General features: G+C 47.1%; 1 long non-coding RNA gene across 1 annotated transcript; it reads right to left on the bottom strand.

Annotated features, from left to right (window-relative positions):
- Window positions 1-650: 650 nt before the first annotated feature.
- LOC118238795 lies at window positions 651-16,464 on the bottom strand. Its single transcript, XR_004769946.1, has 4 exons — window positions 16,333-16,464; window positions 10,341-10,510; window positions 9,054-9,149; window positions 651-6,718 (listed from the first exon to the last, which is right to left on the bottom strand). It is a non-coding gene; the product is annotated as an uncharacterized LOC118238795 (long non-coding RNA).
- Between the last annotated feature and the right edge of the window lie 498 nt (window positions 16,465-16,962).

Raw genomic sequence — 16,962 nt, 5'->3', positions numbered from 1 at the left:
TAAAGGGACATCCCCTGGAGGGAATCAAAGTAGGAAACATCAATTATCAAACCAAACCCAACACACCTACTCAGCAGGGACCTGGGGTACAGTCCTCACTAGGGAGAACAGCTCCCAAGGCCAGAGGCCAAGGCAAGTGCCTTGATCAGAAAGAATAGAAACACAAGCACAACACAAGATGTTGAAAAACAAGACAGGCTTTTGATCTGGAAATATCTACCTATCTTATATTTGTTGGGCTGTGGAAGTTACTCAGTCAGCAAGGGGCTTGCTGTGCAATCGTGAGGACCCGAGATCAGGTCCCCAGCTCCAGTGTGAATGTTATGACGTGGTGGTGCTTGCCTGAGAGCCAGTACTGGGGAGAAAGACAGGATCCCTTGGGCTTGCTGGCTAGCCAGTCTGGTCAAGCCAGTGAGTTGCAGGTTCAGGAGATCCTGCTTGAGGAAGACACAGGACATCGACCTCTGGTCCTCACATGTATGTGCACACTCATTTTCAAGCATCACCACCCTGTCATGTGCACAGACATACTTCAAACACGAAACAAAATACTGTACATTTCTCTGTCTGTCTCTCTCTGTCTCTCCCTCCCTGTGTGTGTGTGTGTGTGTGTGTGTGTGTGTGTGTGTGTGTGTGTTTGTGTGTGTAAGTGAAACAGCTTCAAAAGGCAGAACATTTGTCTTTTTGAGCACCCGCCCCCAAAGCTAGCATAGGGCCAGACACAATATGTTACTGTATGGGTGTGTGCAGACTAAACAAATAAGGCCCAGGTACCAGCCTTGACAATCACAAGCAGGTTGGAAAAGATTCAAGCATTTTAGTTACAGGTTCCCTGAAAAACACTTAGCTTTTGTGACTTTGAAAATCACAAATGGTGACCTTTGCAGCCCTCTTTAAATGTGAATAAACCATTGACATTTCCATAGATAGAAGCCCAACCCCAGGGGACCTTATTTCCAATCTAGTCACTCCAGCATCAGCAGGACTGTGAACTCTCCTTCCCTAGGAGAGGTGCCAAAATAACAATGTTAATAATCAAGGTCACATAACTGTAACCAGGTTGAATGCAAAATGTCTGGTGTTTATTTTATCTAGGCTTTGCTTTGGGTTCAAATTTCACTGCCAAAGATGTTAGCCAGTAGGTTTCTCCCATGGCTGTCCCTCCACAAAGCAGCTGCACAAAGACAGGATGTTGTCTTACAGAGAAGCATCCTCTGATTCCCCACTGGACAGTCCAACAGCTGGCTGGGTGTCACAAACAAACCAGAACACTATGCTGGGTGATGCCTGCTCCGTAGGAAGCTGGCCTCTGCCTTCAAAGGACAGCCGTGAGCTGGGACAAGCAGCAAATACACAGGGTTATGTAATGCTCAGGAGGACAAGGGTTGGCAATACTCAGGGGCCCAGAGGGATGGTGCCTGAGGATGGGACAGGGACACAGAGAGGAACAAGGACTCACCAGGAGTGGCCAGCTGGTCTGCATTAGGGGTTGCAGAGACTTGGAAATAGAACTGAGCACAGACAGAAAATTTGTTTCCTGGATCAGAATTAACCACTTGAATTAAGCTCTGGTCCTGAAGGCAGAGGTTGTGACAATGACAACAACAGAGGTGACAGAGCACAGCCACTGCCTGGCGCTAAATGCTTTGGATGTTCTTTCCCCTTTGATGCCTTCCAGGCAGAGGTGAAAAGTTTATTTCTCTTGGACACAGGTGAGAAAGCCGAGACTCAGATAGGAATTAACTCTCGCCTGAATCTAGGATGTGAACCTGGTACCTTTGGTTTGAGACCATGCTCACCAAACATTGTTCATCAGTTTTCAAAGGCAAAACAATCACACTACAGTGCAGTGGGGGAAATGGTGGCCTTCTTAATTAAATAGCTCTGGGTCAACTAGATATTTATACAGAGGAGTGGGGAGTATTGTAACCTCCTACCTCATACCATATCATATGTTAATTTCAGTTGACCAATAAAGATTCTAGAACAAAACACAAGAGAGCATCTTCATAACCTCCGAGTAGACAGACATTCCTAGGCAGGAAAAAAGGTCTATAACTATAAAAGATTAAAAAATTTATAAATTGAACTGTACTCTGAAATGAAATAGAACTATATTTTAAAATGATGGACTTCTATTCAACAAAAAATATAGTTGAGAACACACAATGAAAGATTTCTGTAAGACTTGTAGTAGAGATCATTTCAATAATATATACAGAACATCTACAAACCAATAAGAAAAAGATAGGCAATCCAATAGAAAAATAAGCAAAAGGCTTGAGCACACATATACACGTGTGCCCATAAATACGTGGGAACTTGTTTAAGGCGATTAGTCATCTGGGAAACTCAAAAACCATAATGTGACTTTGGTACACACCCATCAGATGACTAAATTTAAAAAGGTGGGAAGCACCAAGTACTGGCAAAGATATTGACCAGTGAGAGTGCTCAAAGCTGCTAGGAGTGTGGACTGGCAGAAGAACTTAGGAAAGCTGTTTGGTAGCAGTTACTCAAGCTGGATATGCCCCTGCCTCACTGTGGAGTGCAGCCAACAAATGCCATCGACATTTATCTTTCTACAATTTTCCTCCTAGAATAGAGCAAACAGAGTGTGTCAATATGTTATTCAAAGTACATACTCTTGCATGAGACTTAATGGCAATACTACTTATCATACCTGAAAATAAGAACAACTCAACAATAGAATGGAATGAGTGAACTAAACTGCACCCTTGAGGAAATCTTATAACGGGGATATTGAGCTAAAGAATGCAGACCTAATTGAGGATTGTTTTTGTACATTTACTTTCTTTTAAAGTTAAAAATCTAGCTTGCTGATTGTTGCTGTGATAAACACTGTTGACTAGAAGTAAGCTGCAGAGAAAAGGAGTTTATCTCAGGTTGCAAGTTACAGTTCATCATTGAGGAAAGGGAATTCAGGAAAAGACCTCAAAGCAGGAAACTGGAGGCAGGAACCTTGGGAGAGTCCACTGCCTGATCAGCTTACTTTCTCATTCAGCCCAGGACCCTTGCGGGGGGGAGGGGGGCTTCCCACAATATGATGGGTCCTCTCGTAGTCATCACTAATCAAGAAGATGCCCTATAGACATGCCCAAAGGCCAATCTGACGGAGGCAATTCCAATGGAGGCTCCCTCTTCCCTGGATGAATGTGGTTTGTATCAAGTTGACAAAAATTATCCATCATAGGTCCCAGATGAGAAGTCAGGCTAGTGGCTCCCTAGGAAGGGGTTCAGTAACCAATAGGAGACAGGGAATTCGGATCCAAGGGTTCTGGAGATGTTCTATCTGATCTATACTGCCTACAGACGCATATAGAATATATGAGAAATTATGAAGACGTTAGCTGCTGCCATAGCACATGTTTCTTGCTGACTGGCTTGTGGGTTTAGGAGTCAGCTGCTCTGGGTCAAGCTTGTCTGAGGGTTGCAGGCATGGCTGTCCCACGTACTCCTCCTCCTCTAACTGACATCCATCTGAGATAAGATGAAGAAAGGTCAAAGGAAGCACCAGGTCTCCTTGGGTCTCTACTTGGAACTCTGCTCGACAGCTTCCCACACTCTGTTAGCAAAAGCAAACCCCCAGTCTATATCCAGCACGAGTGGAGTCGGGCGGGCGGTAAATATTTGCAAATAATCATCTCAACCACGTCATGTACAAAGGGTGAAGCTTCTCTGTGTGTTTTGTATTTCAGAAAGAACTTTAAAAAGAAACCGAGAAGCTAGAGGAGCGGCTATGTTTCACTCCTTGAGGAGACACTGCTTATGGAACTCTAAACAAGCAGTGCAGAAGATGAAGCTAAGTGTCGCGCTTCCAGGGCCCTGTGCACTTCCTTTCTGGGGCTGAACAAGGGCCAGGTCTCCCTTCCCAAGGCTGACTCTGGACTGAAGCCCCAGGTTCCTGTCCCTGCTCCTTCCTTCAGGGAAGGTTGATCAAGTGCTTAGCAAAGGCTGACTTTTCAGTGAGTTGGGGGAGGGGGGCAGAGAATATTTATTAGTCTAGATTTCTGTGAGACTAAGATTTCACCAACAATCTGAAAAGATCTCTTGTTGAGAGCAGAGACAGCGGGACTTAAAGCAGACAGAGAACACTGTAAGAGCAACACCCCACTTCTTGATAGTCCTGATACGATTCTGAGCTGCCTCCCCAGGAGATCAGGCCTTTGGAGAGGTGGGATTCCCACTGTCTTGATGACTGTGGGTCCTATGTCTTCACTGTAGGTAGGGAAGACATGAGTGAATGTTTTATGGTTTGAATGTGAGCTGTCCCCTAGAAATCCGCATGTTTGAACACTTGCTCCCATCTGTGTTACTATTTTGGTAAATTGCAGAGCCTTTAGGGACCTGGAGGGCTTGGCTGAAGACAGTAGGTTCTTGAGTGGTGGGCCTTGTGGCAATGCCAGTCCTGCTTTCTTCCAAGGAAGGGCTGAGCTTCCTGACTGCCAATGGGATGTAAGCAGCCACCTTCCACATCTGCTGCCAAAGTCTGTCCACCCCTAAACCCACACCCTCTCCAACAGTGAGCCAAAATAAACCTTCCCCCAACTAAGTTGCTTGTCAGGCATTTGGTCACAGTCACAAGAAAAGTAACAGAACACCGTGACAATTTGTTCACCTCTCACCGGGCTTCTCTCATTAAAGCTGGGTCTCTGGAATGGGCGTTTGTCATTTGCTTAGTCACCGAGCACAGTCTAGTGAAAAGTCTGTCCTGAGTCAGGTGTTGTCAGTAACATGGTCTATCATAGAGATCACGTGTCAGAAACAGTCATATTGGAGCCATAATGTAAAAGAGGCAAGCCATGAGTAGAGGCAGAAAACAACGGGGGAGTCAAGCCTCCTGGGACCTTGAAGGAAAAGAAGCTACCCAATGGAGTAGGAAGAGGGAGCCCATATGCAAAGGCCCTGGGACCATAAAGCGTAAACGGAGGTTTCTCTGTCCCGCTCCATCCCCAAGCTGCTTCTAAACAATCACTTAGAGGCTTAATATTAATTAAAAAATTATTGGCTGAACAGCTCAGGCTTATTACTAACTAGCTTTTACTTTTCAATTAACCCATTTCTGTTCATCCATGTTTTGCCACTTGTCTCGTGACTTTACCTGTGTTCCTCTGGTGGCTGACTGGCATCTCCCCTGACTCCGCCCTTCTTCTCCCCATCATTCTCAGTTTGGCTTTTCCACCTAACCTTATCGTGCCTGGCTACTGGTCAGTCAGCTTCTTTATTAAACCAGTCAGAACATAATTTATGGAGTGTACAGGAATATTCCACAGCAGAAAGTTCCTGGTTCCTTCAAAAGAACTCCGAAGACCAGAGAGCCTGGGGGAATAAGCAGTTGGCGTGGGGTGAGGCAGAGAGATGGGCAGTGATTCTAGAAGTTAGGAAAGGACACTGGGCTTGACTAAAGGGAGCAGGCAGTCACCAAAGTGTCCAGTGACCATGCTGGCTGCTGGCTGGAGAATGCATGGGGATTGAATTGAGGTTAGGGTGTCAGGGAAGGAACCAGGTCAGAGGTGAAGGCAGACAGGCAGGGAGTTAGGGAGAAGTAGACAGGGCTGAGCCACAGTCTTCAGATGCACTGGGTCTGTGGTGACCTCGGGCAGCTGGCTGGAGCCTCTGCACAAAGGTGCTGCAACTTGCTAACGCTAGAATGCTGAGGAAGGGAGGGAGCAAGGGGAGAGCTGGGGAGAGCGGAAGAAAGTAAGGTAAGCTGGAATCACCTTGTGGAGAACAGGAAGAGAGATGGCCAGTGAAGCACCACTGTAAACAGAGGACAGTGTTCGGTCCCAGTGAGTGGACTTCCAAGAAGTCAGGATGCAGTCTGAGTTCTGTGTTGCCAATAAGGCCAGAAGCTCAAGCTACATTGGGAAGTGAGGCAAAGCAGACAGCATCTGGCCTAGTAAATCTGTGCTTAGGCAGGTGTATAGGCTGGGCAGGCAGACACTGTGGCTTGCGTACCTATGCAAGGCTCTAGCAGAACCCAGTTCCCAGGGCTACCCCAGAGGAGAAGGCTGGGTAGTGAGGGAGAGAGGAGACTTCACTGTGGGGCATTGCTAGTGGCTTCGTGGTTTCCTCCCATGTGTCTTTATTGATACTCAGAATCACAACTAGGAAGAAACCGCACTTCCTCAGTTGCTGTGAGGATCTGAAAGGCAGCTTAGGGGAGGGAGCTCAGCTCAGGCTTCACAAGGGGCCCAGGAAGGTCCCAGTGTCACCACACTACTCCTGCCTGCTCATTGCTTCCCAGGGCACAATGACAAAGCACCACAAACTGGGCAGTTTAGAACAACAGAAACTGGGCTGGGGATAAAGCTTGGTTTTGGAGTTAGTTCATGAAGGACTGAGTTCATTGCCCAGCACCACAAAGACCAGGCATGGTGGTACGTGCCTATAATCCCAACACTTGAACAATGGAGGTGGAAGACCAAAGTTCGAGGTCATCCTCAGCTAAATAGCTACTTTGGGGCCAGTCTAGGCTATGTGAAACGCTGTGTCCAACAACAACAACAAAACCACAAATGCATTCTTTCACCCTTCTGGAAGCCAGAAGTCTGAAATCAAGTGAGTAGGGCCAGGTTCCCTCTGAAGGCTCTAGGGAAGACTCCTTCCTTGGTTCTTGCAGCTTCTGTTGGTACCACCATTCCTTGGCCTCGCTTGGTGTTTACCCTCTGTGTATCGATGTCTTCCCATTGCCTTCCTGTGATGAGGACAGGAAGTGGATTTAGGGTTAACCTAGTCCCATATGACTTAAACTAACTATACCCAGAAAAAGTCTTCTTAGAAATGCAGTCATATTCATGGGTACCAGGAGTCGTGAACTTGAGGATCAGTGACCCATTTGAGCACGGCTGTCAAGATTCTCCCAACAGCACACTTATTCACAACCCAGGAGAGCCACTTCTCTTCCTGGGCACCTGGTTCCCATCTGTACTATGACTGGGGGGATCTGGGTACTCTGAGCCTATATATATATATATATATATATATATATATATATATATATATATTAAATGAGCTGGCTTTCATTAGTTATTTCTGGAAGCCATCTCAAGTAGGCATTTCAGCAATCAGCAGTGGGGACAGGACAGAAGGCCAAGACATGTGCCACAGGGGAAGAAGATTCTTTGTAACAGCAAACACCCTAAGCCATTGGACAGCTCTGAAGTTATGGCCCCAGGCTGTTGGGTGTGTCCAAGTCGGGCCCTGTGAGACTTGAACTCTGTAGCCAGAGCCACAGCTCAGAGCTATAAGGAAGCCCAGTCCCACCCTCCCATCCAGCCTCACTATTCACAGGACACGTACAAACTAACATTCCTGTCAAAGAGGAGTCAGAACAGACTAGATTTAGCACAACAGCTTCCAAGGGACATCTGAGGTCATGAACTGGCAAAGTACTGCTAGGTCAACCCAGCAGGCTGCCAGGTGCCAACTCTGGGTCTTGACTAAGGAAAGCGGAAGTAGAGAAAAACAGGAAGTGGCCTCAGATGGGGACTGGGGGCAACTTTACTGCATGGTTAGTCCCCTTCGGGTAACAGATCACAGTGGCCACTGTGGCCTACATCTGCATGATTCCCTCTTCACAAAAGGCATTCATCCCTGTGGGCTTATTTGATTTGAGTAGTGATGGGAACATCCGTTTGACTTTACAGATCAGGAAATTCAAGTTGAGAGTGGTGTGAGATGTACCCAAGTTCGCACTATCACTTTGGGGGACTGTGAGCCATCTCCGGGACCCTCACCAGGTCCCCTCCCACTAGGGTGGCCTTTATGGAATCACCACCCATCTCCACCTGCTCAGTCATCCAACACAATGGCACGGACATTCTGTTCCCTTTCTCTTGTATAAAGTGTGAATACATGCATCTTTATGGAAGATTGCTTTTTATTGATTTATAGCACATCATATAAATGAAATCAGTGTGTATGCTCTGCAAACACAGGTTTAAGACAAGCCTAGAGAACTCCTCCCATTGTCTCAGCGGCTCCAGATGGGCTTCCTGGAGTGACCTATGGCTGTGCTGTCCTGCAGAAGACAGGTCTGGCTCCTGTCCAGGGTCTGCATTGGGAGAATGTGGTCTTTGGAAGGCTTCTCATGCTGGCTGCCAAGGCAGCTTGTGTGTGCTGGGTTCTTGTTGAGGGTGCTGCCCTGGAACAGACTACCCCACCGGCTGCCTGTGCCCCTGGTGACTGGCTGGGCCAAGCTCTCCTGCAGGGCTGGCTCCTATGGTTTGGTGAGGGAGAAGCTGGTTTCACCACTGACTGAGAGGTGGTTTGAGGCTTCGCCTAGTGAACTTTTACATGTCTATTATGCAAATGTCTAGGGTTTGCTTTTGGAATGGCTATAAAAATAGAAAACAAATAAATTGGACCCGAGGAAGTGGTATTTTATAGTTGTACATAGTTGTACGGGAGGAGTGGCGTGAGTCTGATGGTCCTTGAGCTATCACTACAACTGATGTTTCCATTCTGGCATTCAGGCTTCAGCTGCCAGCTTGACCACAAGAGATCCCAGTGTGGAGAATGCCTAGCTGCCAGAGACAAGGGTGGGAAGAAGCACACCGATCTAGACAGGGGACTTACCTAAGGTCACAGAGCTCTTATTCAGTAATTATGAATGAGTAGGAGCCAAGGGCAACCAAGGCACCACTTCTGTCCCCAGCACCAGCCAAGGTGCCAGGCAGACGGTAAGTATCCACAGTGTTAGTGGACAGAGACAGAGCATCAACCAGGGAGGAAGGAGTCACAGAGGGCTTCTTGTTCGTCAGGTCAGGCTTTGTGTTCTGGATCAGTGCTCTGAGCTTAATTAACGGTAAGGTAAAGGGACAGCAGGAGAAGCTGGGGCATGGAGGAGGCAGAGCAAGGCAGCGGGTGTGAGCACAACTGTCAGAAATCAAGAATAAAGCTGGAGTAAATCAAAGCCTTGGAGTGGAGTCCACCTTCCCTCTTCAATAGAGCCTGGCCTGGCTGGCACTGGTGATAAATCCGCATGGAAGGGATAATAAGGATTCCTTTACCTTATTATAGATAATTACCTTATAGATAATCCTGACACGTGCACCTTCGTGTGGCCTGAAACTGTGGACCTCCCTGCTTCTCCCACTGGATCTGTGGGCACCATGATGGGGATGCTAGGAGGGAAGAGGGGGGAGGCACTTGCTGTCATAGAAGGGAGTGGCAGCACCCTTAGATCTGCTGTCTTCACCTCTTAGGCTCATTTGCGATCTCACTGGAGCCCCCTGAGGGCCCCAAATCTGCAGATGCAGAAACTGCTCCTTTGAGCTCTTTCGACATACTCACTTACTTTTCTTTGTAAATCATTTTTTAAAAAAGATTTATTGTTTTTTATTTTTATGTGTATGGGTGTCTTATCTGCACATGTAACTGTGTACTGCATGTGTGCAGTACCCCCACAGACCAGAAGAGGGAGACAGGTTCCCCAGGAACTGGAGTTACAGTTGCGCAGCACCTGTGGGCACTGAGAGTAGAACCTGGGTCCTCTGAAGTGCAGCCAGTGCTCTTAACCACAGAGCTGTTGCTCTAATCTCTTAGTTCTCTATTCAGCATTGTTAAACTGATACTCTGAATGAGCTATGTAAGAAACATAGTCAGATATGGCTGTCTTTCTATGGTGGCAAAATGCATTGAACAATAATAAATTCATAAGTTGTATAGATTTTTCCTGAGCTTTAAGCCAATAGATTTTCTTGTTTGTTTGTTTGGTTGGTTGGTTGGTTTGGTTTTTTAAGACAGGGTTTCTCTGTGTAGCTTTGGAGCCTATCCTGGCACTCGCTCTGGAGACCAGGCTGGCCTTGAACTCACAGAGATCCGCCTGCCTCTGCCTCCCGAGTGCTGGGATTAAAGGCATGCGCCACCAACACCCGGCCTGATTTTCTTGTTTTCATTTGGTCCTCATGATCATCCTTAAGCACAGATTCTTTTATTCTGTCCCAATCTCAGTTACCAATATTAATAATTCTCAGGCCACATCCATATTACATTTCACAAAACAATAATAGACTATAGAATGGCTAAGAAGAGATTACAGAGACTTCAGTGTTGATAAAGGGGGTCTAAGTGAAGGGGAAAGCAAAGAGCTGACGGGACCAAAGAGCATCCCTGTTGATGGCTAGAAAAGGTGTTAATGAACCAGTCCCTGAGCTCCTCAGAGGTGAGCTGCTGAGGCAGGGCTGGTTCAAGGCATAGAGTTACCCTCCTCCAAATCTCTCTTCCAGTGGGTAGTGAAGGGGGCTGTCACTCTGCACTGAAGCTCCGGGGACAAAAGGAAGAGTTCCTTGCCTGTGATTCCATGATGAATTTACCGGAAGACAGGCTGGCAGTCTGCAGGTGTCTTCACACCCCGCTTAGGTGCCACTCCGTCCCATGGTCCTGGAGAGGTGACAGCATCCTTCACTGTTGAGTCTTTGCCAAGCTCACAGGCCTAGGTTCTCTGACGTAGTTTTGTTGTACTCATGTGCCCGTGTCTTCCTGGCTTAATTTAATAAATCAATAGGCAGTCATTTTAATTTGCTTCAATAAATTATGCATCAGTCTGTACCTTACAGTTTGTGCCGGACAGATGGGGTTTTATTCCAATAAATTCTGGGTGTCCAGCACCCAGTAGTTACCTCCTTGTCCAGGGACATTACCAAGTCCCTTTGACCCAGTGCTTATACTCCAAACAGTATGCGCTGTTGCTTTGAGAAATGAAATCACTCAGGGAGAGGCACAGCCTGAAGGCCATTGGTCTAACACGATGAGAAGTAACTACATGCAGGACAGTTCGCTCTTCTCAACTAAGCAAGGCAACCAGGGTGTTCCCTGTGGAGTTAATGCTCTGTTAACCCCAAGAACTGAATCTCTGATGGGCTTTTCGGGGAGAGGGTAACAGACAGTCAGCAACACAGCTCAAGTCACAACTCGTTGGGCACTTACTGCGTTCTCCTTTCCTGTTGCCCTTAACCAGCACGCCCCTATAGAGCAGACACTTGAACTGTTGCTAGTTTACAGAATGAACCGGAGGCTCTGAGTTGTTAACTGGCTTATTAATGACCCATTACTGTCATCCATGACACATGGTGGCCGTGCGCTACTAAACGTTTTTACATGTTTGCCTTTGAGACTACCCTACACCAAATATTGGATCGTTGGTGAGGACACCTATGCCAAGTGGCAGGTGAGTGATGTATTTTGTTTTGTCTGTGAACAGGGTAATTGGAAACCAGAGACTTACAAAGCAAATTTAAACTATGAAAACTGCACCCATTTCATTTTATTCTCTCTTAAGAGCTGTCCTGGTTGCTTTCTGTCAACTTGACACAAGCTAGAGTTATCTGAGAAGGGGAACGTCAATTGAGAAAATGCCTCCATCAAATTGGCCTGTAGACAAGTCTGTGGGACATTTTCTGGAATAGTGGATGCTATAGCTCTACTAAGACAAGCACAGCCACTTTCTCAGCAGCCCTTGCCTCTGATAGAGCTCATGCTGAGCCTGGCTCCTATGCCCCACATTTAGCCTAATGTTTTTCTTGAATGCATTTGAATAAAAGTTACCCATGATTCCACTCCTCAAAGCTGAAACTTGTCACAGCTAAGTGACATGCCCAGTTGGAGTCTGACCCAGATCTGATCCTAGATACTCTTAGTTCCCAATGTTGGGAGGAATAGACTCATTGCAGGGAGCCAGGCACATCTACAATGCCACCCTAAGCTGCAGGACACACATGTGACGGGGCACATGACCACTACCCTGGGTTTCTTAGCCATACGAGGAACAAACAGGTAGACTGGGTATCTTTTATGCAATAACTTTTTTATTTCTTGTATAATTACATTATTTCCCTTTCCCTCTAACCTCTCCCATGTACCTCCTTCCTCACTCTCAAGTTCATGGCCCTCTCTCTCTCTCTCTCTCTCTCTCTCTCTCTCTCTCTCTCACACACACACACACACACACACACACACACACACACACACACTCCTTAATACACAAATACAACCTGCTCAGTCCCTGTAGCATTACCTGTATGAACATGACCTCAGGACTGACCTCTTGCTATTGGAGGACCATTTGACGTGAGTCTTTAAGCTGCAACACCTGTGCCCTTTTACCATCTAAGCTCCCGTAATGCACCAGGGCACTATGATCAAGAGCTGAAGTCAACATGGTCCTCATTTGGAAACTAGAACATTTCCTAGGATAGAAATGACCCATCTACCTGCAAGTAACTCCAGCAGAGGCTGGTAAAAGACATGAGGGGGGTGATATGTATCTTCACATTTCATATCAAGTTTGGATAGAAGTGTGGGGCTCCCAAGGAAAACCAGAGTGCCATACCAAACTCACCAAACTCATTCATTGGTTGTATTCTTGGGTTCTAGTAAGACAGGAAATCCTTGGGTATTTGATACTAATTCATTGACTTACTACTATAACAAAATATCAGAAGCAGTCTATTTTATAAGGAAAAGAGGTTTATTTCTGTCACAGTTATAGCTAAAATATAAGGTCTAGGGCCCTTATAAGTATGGTGCATATCTGACCTGTTTCTCTTCTTATAAAGCCACTAGGATTCCTAATCAGGCCCTGCCCATGACCTTATTTATTTCTAATAACTTGCTAAAGGCCCCACCTCTGCAAACAATGGATTGTATTGTCATCTGTTCAATTCTTCACCACACCAAACTGTGAGAGGCACTCAAACCATACTCCCGGCACAGTAGCCGATCCGGGGAGATCCTTGGCCCAGCCATGCACTGCTGGGCTCAAAGCTGCCTCCACTCTTTTTCCTAAGACTGGACAGACTAGTGGTCAGGGAGACTAAGAGAGCGTTTGTTGGTAAAGTGCTCAGAGTTCTAAACTGGTGGTTCCAACTGGTCTGAAAACATGGGCCCTGGCACTTGACTGGTGATGGCCACAGAAGGCAGAACCCCTTTTCTTCCACCTATCTGTATCTTTTGAATGTTCTAGGAATAAATCTGACTTTAGAGACTCAGAAGTAAGCAGAGACAAATCAGGCTGCCTGGTCCTCAGGTCCTTCCCCTCTCCTGCCTGCTAAAAAGTGAATGTCATTGCCCACTCCTCATCCATTACCACATGGCCCTCTAACAGCCAGGATCAGTGAGAACAGGGCTGTTTCCAGCCACAGAAGCCAGAGGCCAATACAAAGGCACTGACAGTCACTGGTTGTCTCCTCCCTTGACAGGCCTGTCCTTCATCATCTCCCAATCCCAGCAGGTTGAGCAGCTCACAGCCCAGGGCCAGATGCTCTGAGGCTACCACACAGTGCAGGATCAGCTGTTTCTGGGACTTCCTAGCTCCCTTCTAAGTGGTAGAGGGTAAGGGACACCAGGCAGGGAAATAAGGCCCAGCATGGCCCTCCCTTGCCCTGTGATCCATTTAGGGGACTCTGGGAACACTAGGGCTCTTAGAGCTGCTGAGGACATTCCTTACCTCAATGGAACCCAGATGGTTAAGACCACCCGAGAAAAGCACAAATAACTATCACCAAAGCAAGCACTGGCCTTCCGTTTCCATGGTCCTCAAGTCAGAGAGAAGAAAATCTTCTGAAAGCTGAAAGTCAAAGCTTGCTTTAGGGCCCCACTTCCCTGTTCTGTGTTGTCACTTCCTGCTCTGGTGCCCTTGTCTGCTGTCCCACCTTCCCATATTAAAACTCTTGGGAAGTAACAGTAAACCAGTAGACTCTCTCTCTCTGTCTCTGTCTGCCTGTTTGTCTGTCTCTGTCTCTGTCTCTGTCTCTTTGTCTCTGTCTCTCTGTCTTTGTCTCTCTCTGTCTCTGTCTCTCTGTCTCTGTCTCTGTCTCTCTCTCTCTCTCTCTCTCTGTGTGTGTGTGTGTGTGTGTGTGTGTGTGTGTGTGTGTGTGTGTGTGTGTGAATATGCATGAATGTCTTGGCTGGAGACTGACACGTAAGAGAATGGTGAGAACTTTGCAGAGAACCCCTGAAGGAAGGGTAATAAGAATGTGACACGGCCCTGCCTCCCCATCTCTCAAGCTACATTGCTTTATTTTTCTACTCAAAGCCTAGCTCTTGCCACTGGATGTTGTGAGGCTGTGTCCATCCCTCTGCTTCCCACTGGTGCTGAGCTTACTAGCCCTCACACAGGACCAGGTAGGGGCAAAGCCCTAGAAAGAATAAATCAGCACAAAACAAATGTCCCAGCCCCTGGCACATCACACAGCTCCTGCACATCACACAGCTCTTGCACACATTGACTCAGACCCCTCCCTCCTGCCACATCTGTAGCTTCTGTCATCTCCTCCCACCCTCACTGTCCACACCACCCGAAGACATCCAGTTCTGTGTTCCAGCTACACCTACCTACTTGCCAAACCTCCTTCCATGTAGCCATTTTGCTGCCTAATAGGCTGTAAAACCCCTATGGTCCTGCAAGGCTGAGTGCTCAGCCTCCCCAGCCTCTTTCTCCCCTAAGTGACATCTTAGGGGGTGTCACTCCCACAGGCTGAGCACACACAGCCACACTGGCACTCTGTGATGCCTGGCACTGCAGCTGCAGCCTACCTGCCTCTGTCTTTCTACTGCTCTGTGGCTTCTGTGACGCACACATGGTGGCATTTGCTGAAACCCTAGAGCAAGCTTGTCTTCTTGATAGCAGAATCCACTGATAACAGCATCAAAGAGAACCGAGGCAGAGGCATTTCCAGACGCAGGGGCCAAGCCCAATTTTCCGAGAGCTTTGTTGGATTCTGCCCAAAGGATAGGGGGTTTCAACTTGATTTTAAAATTAAAATGCAGCCTTTAAAACTACGATGTCCCACTGTTGTCTAATGACAAAATTCACATGCAGGTTAAACCATCCTTGTCACCAACAACGCTTGAATTTTGGTCTTTCCTATGCTTGATGGCTATTGCCTAAAGCTGGGGCCTGAGGGTAGTCCCCAGCTCAAGAGTTTTGTTAGTGGTGACTTTACTTGGGAAACTCCAAGAAAGCTGAAAACATGTCTACCTGCTGTTGAGTCTTGTTTTCTTCTTATTCTATTTCCTACACTGTGTACAGGCATCATGTCATTGTCAAGAAGAGTGATACAACATTTAAAGTACAATGGTCAGACAGATGGATTGAAACTGTGCCATCTCAAAGCAGGGGAGAGGGGCCTGGGCAAGAAGGTGGCTTACTGTCTCTGTGGCCACCTCAAAATCCTAAGGAGTAGGGGAAGGCATTAGGGTCTGTGAGAGTCTCCTGTGCCGGATGCCATGGGCTCAGCCCTCCCTGGAACCTGGGGAAGCATTGCAGGTGTGTTTGTACCCCTATTCACTGCCTCCAGCTTCTAGGCCATTGGTTCTCTACCTTCCTAATGCTATGATTCATTAATACAGTTCCTCACGGTGGGGTGACCCCTGACCATAAAATTATTTTCATTGCTACTTCATAACTATAATTTTGCTACTATTATGAATCATAATGCAAATACCTGTGTTTTCTGATGGTCTTAGGTGACCCCTGTGAAAGGGTTTGTTTGACCACCCCTCTTCCAAAGGGGCCATGACCCACAGGTTAAAAACCACTGTCCTAGAGCCTGAAGAAGCATTGCAGGTAGTATTCCCACCCAGCTCTACTGCTTCCAGCATCTAGGCCCTTGAGCAAATCTCCACATGTTAGTTTCTGTGTCTGTTTAGAGGATACTACACCCCCAAGGGCTGCAGTGTGTATCACAAACTACACAGTGGTTCAATATGCACGAGGCATACAGTCGTCGCCATTAGTTCTAGAAGGAGGTGGACTAATAGGCTTGTGTGCACAGAATACTAACCCTTTGTGTGTTTACAGATGTTTCATGAACTGGAAAACATCTGCACAGAGAGATAAGTATCATACCATACAAATGATACAGTTGAGGAAACAAAATCGAATAAACTGTTAGAGACTTAGCACACAGAAGGAAAGGGGCTAGAATCTGAGCATAGGTGGTTAATGGATGAGTCTGTATTAATAAACTATGGCTCAGGTTTACCCTCACACACATACCGGTGTGTAATCTATGAGTTCACATGTGGACACACACACACACACACACACACACACACACACACACACTCCTTTGCCATCCCAAACACTACTGAGTTTTGTCAAATGTGCAGTTTCACTCTTCCAATCCTAGCTGGCCCCAGACACTGTTCACACTTTACCTCTGATAAGTGGGTCTGTGGGGTCAGGGAGAAGGACGGAGGCTTTCACCTCCTGACCTCTGTCTTTGATTCTTCCCATGCAGTATAATAACCAGTAAAATGATCTGTCCTCACTGGTAGGATTGTGCTTCAAAACAAAAGTTTTACCTTTTCATAGAAAGGAAACATCCTCTGCTACTCTTGCATTTGGGGACTCTTGTTTGTCTTACGGCCCTGGCTGCTGCGGATCTTTCCAATTTGCTTTGGAAGGGAGCCTGGACTTCCTGATTTCCCCCAATCCAGCTCTCAGCTGGGCAGCCACAGCCACCACACCCCTTCCTGTGGTTTCCAGTGAAGCCTCCTGGTAGGAAGGGAAGGGGAGGTGTTTTGCTCTTGCAGTGGACAACAGTATCTGACGAAAACAATGTCACTCCACTCACAGCTGTGGCTTGCTAGAGTTAATAATGGAGGCCCAGGGAAGGTGAAACTGTGGGGAGGTTCAGACCTTAAAGGAAGAGGGCTCAGAAAGGTGTATAGCACTCGGGCAGGCAGGTGGGAGAGACTGGGAGAGCTGGGAGAGCCCCTGCCAGGAGAAATAAGTGGAGGTAAAAGCTCGGGCTTTCTTTTTCTCCCAGGGTCCAGAAGAGTCTAAGGGGCAGATTCCACAGGTCAGTGAACCCAGGAGGGTCTGGGAGCTGCTCCTGCCTGACTTGAAATGGTATTCAGGCAGGCTGGCTCTATCTGGTAGCTAGCTTTGGTTAAGTTCCTGCAGAAACACAGGCACACTGTCATGCATTA

This window comes from Cricetulus griseus, chromosome 4, assembly GCF_003668045.3.
Source record: "Cricetulus griseus strain 17A/GY chromosome 4, alternate assembly CriGri-PICRH-1.0, whole genome shotgun sequence".
Classification (NCBI taxonomy): Eukaryota; Metazoa; Chordata; class Mammalia; order Rodentia; family Cricetidae; genus Cricetulus; species Cricetulus griseus.
This window is presented reverse-complemented; position numbering and strand designations above follow the sequence as displayed.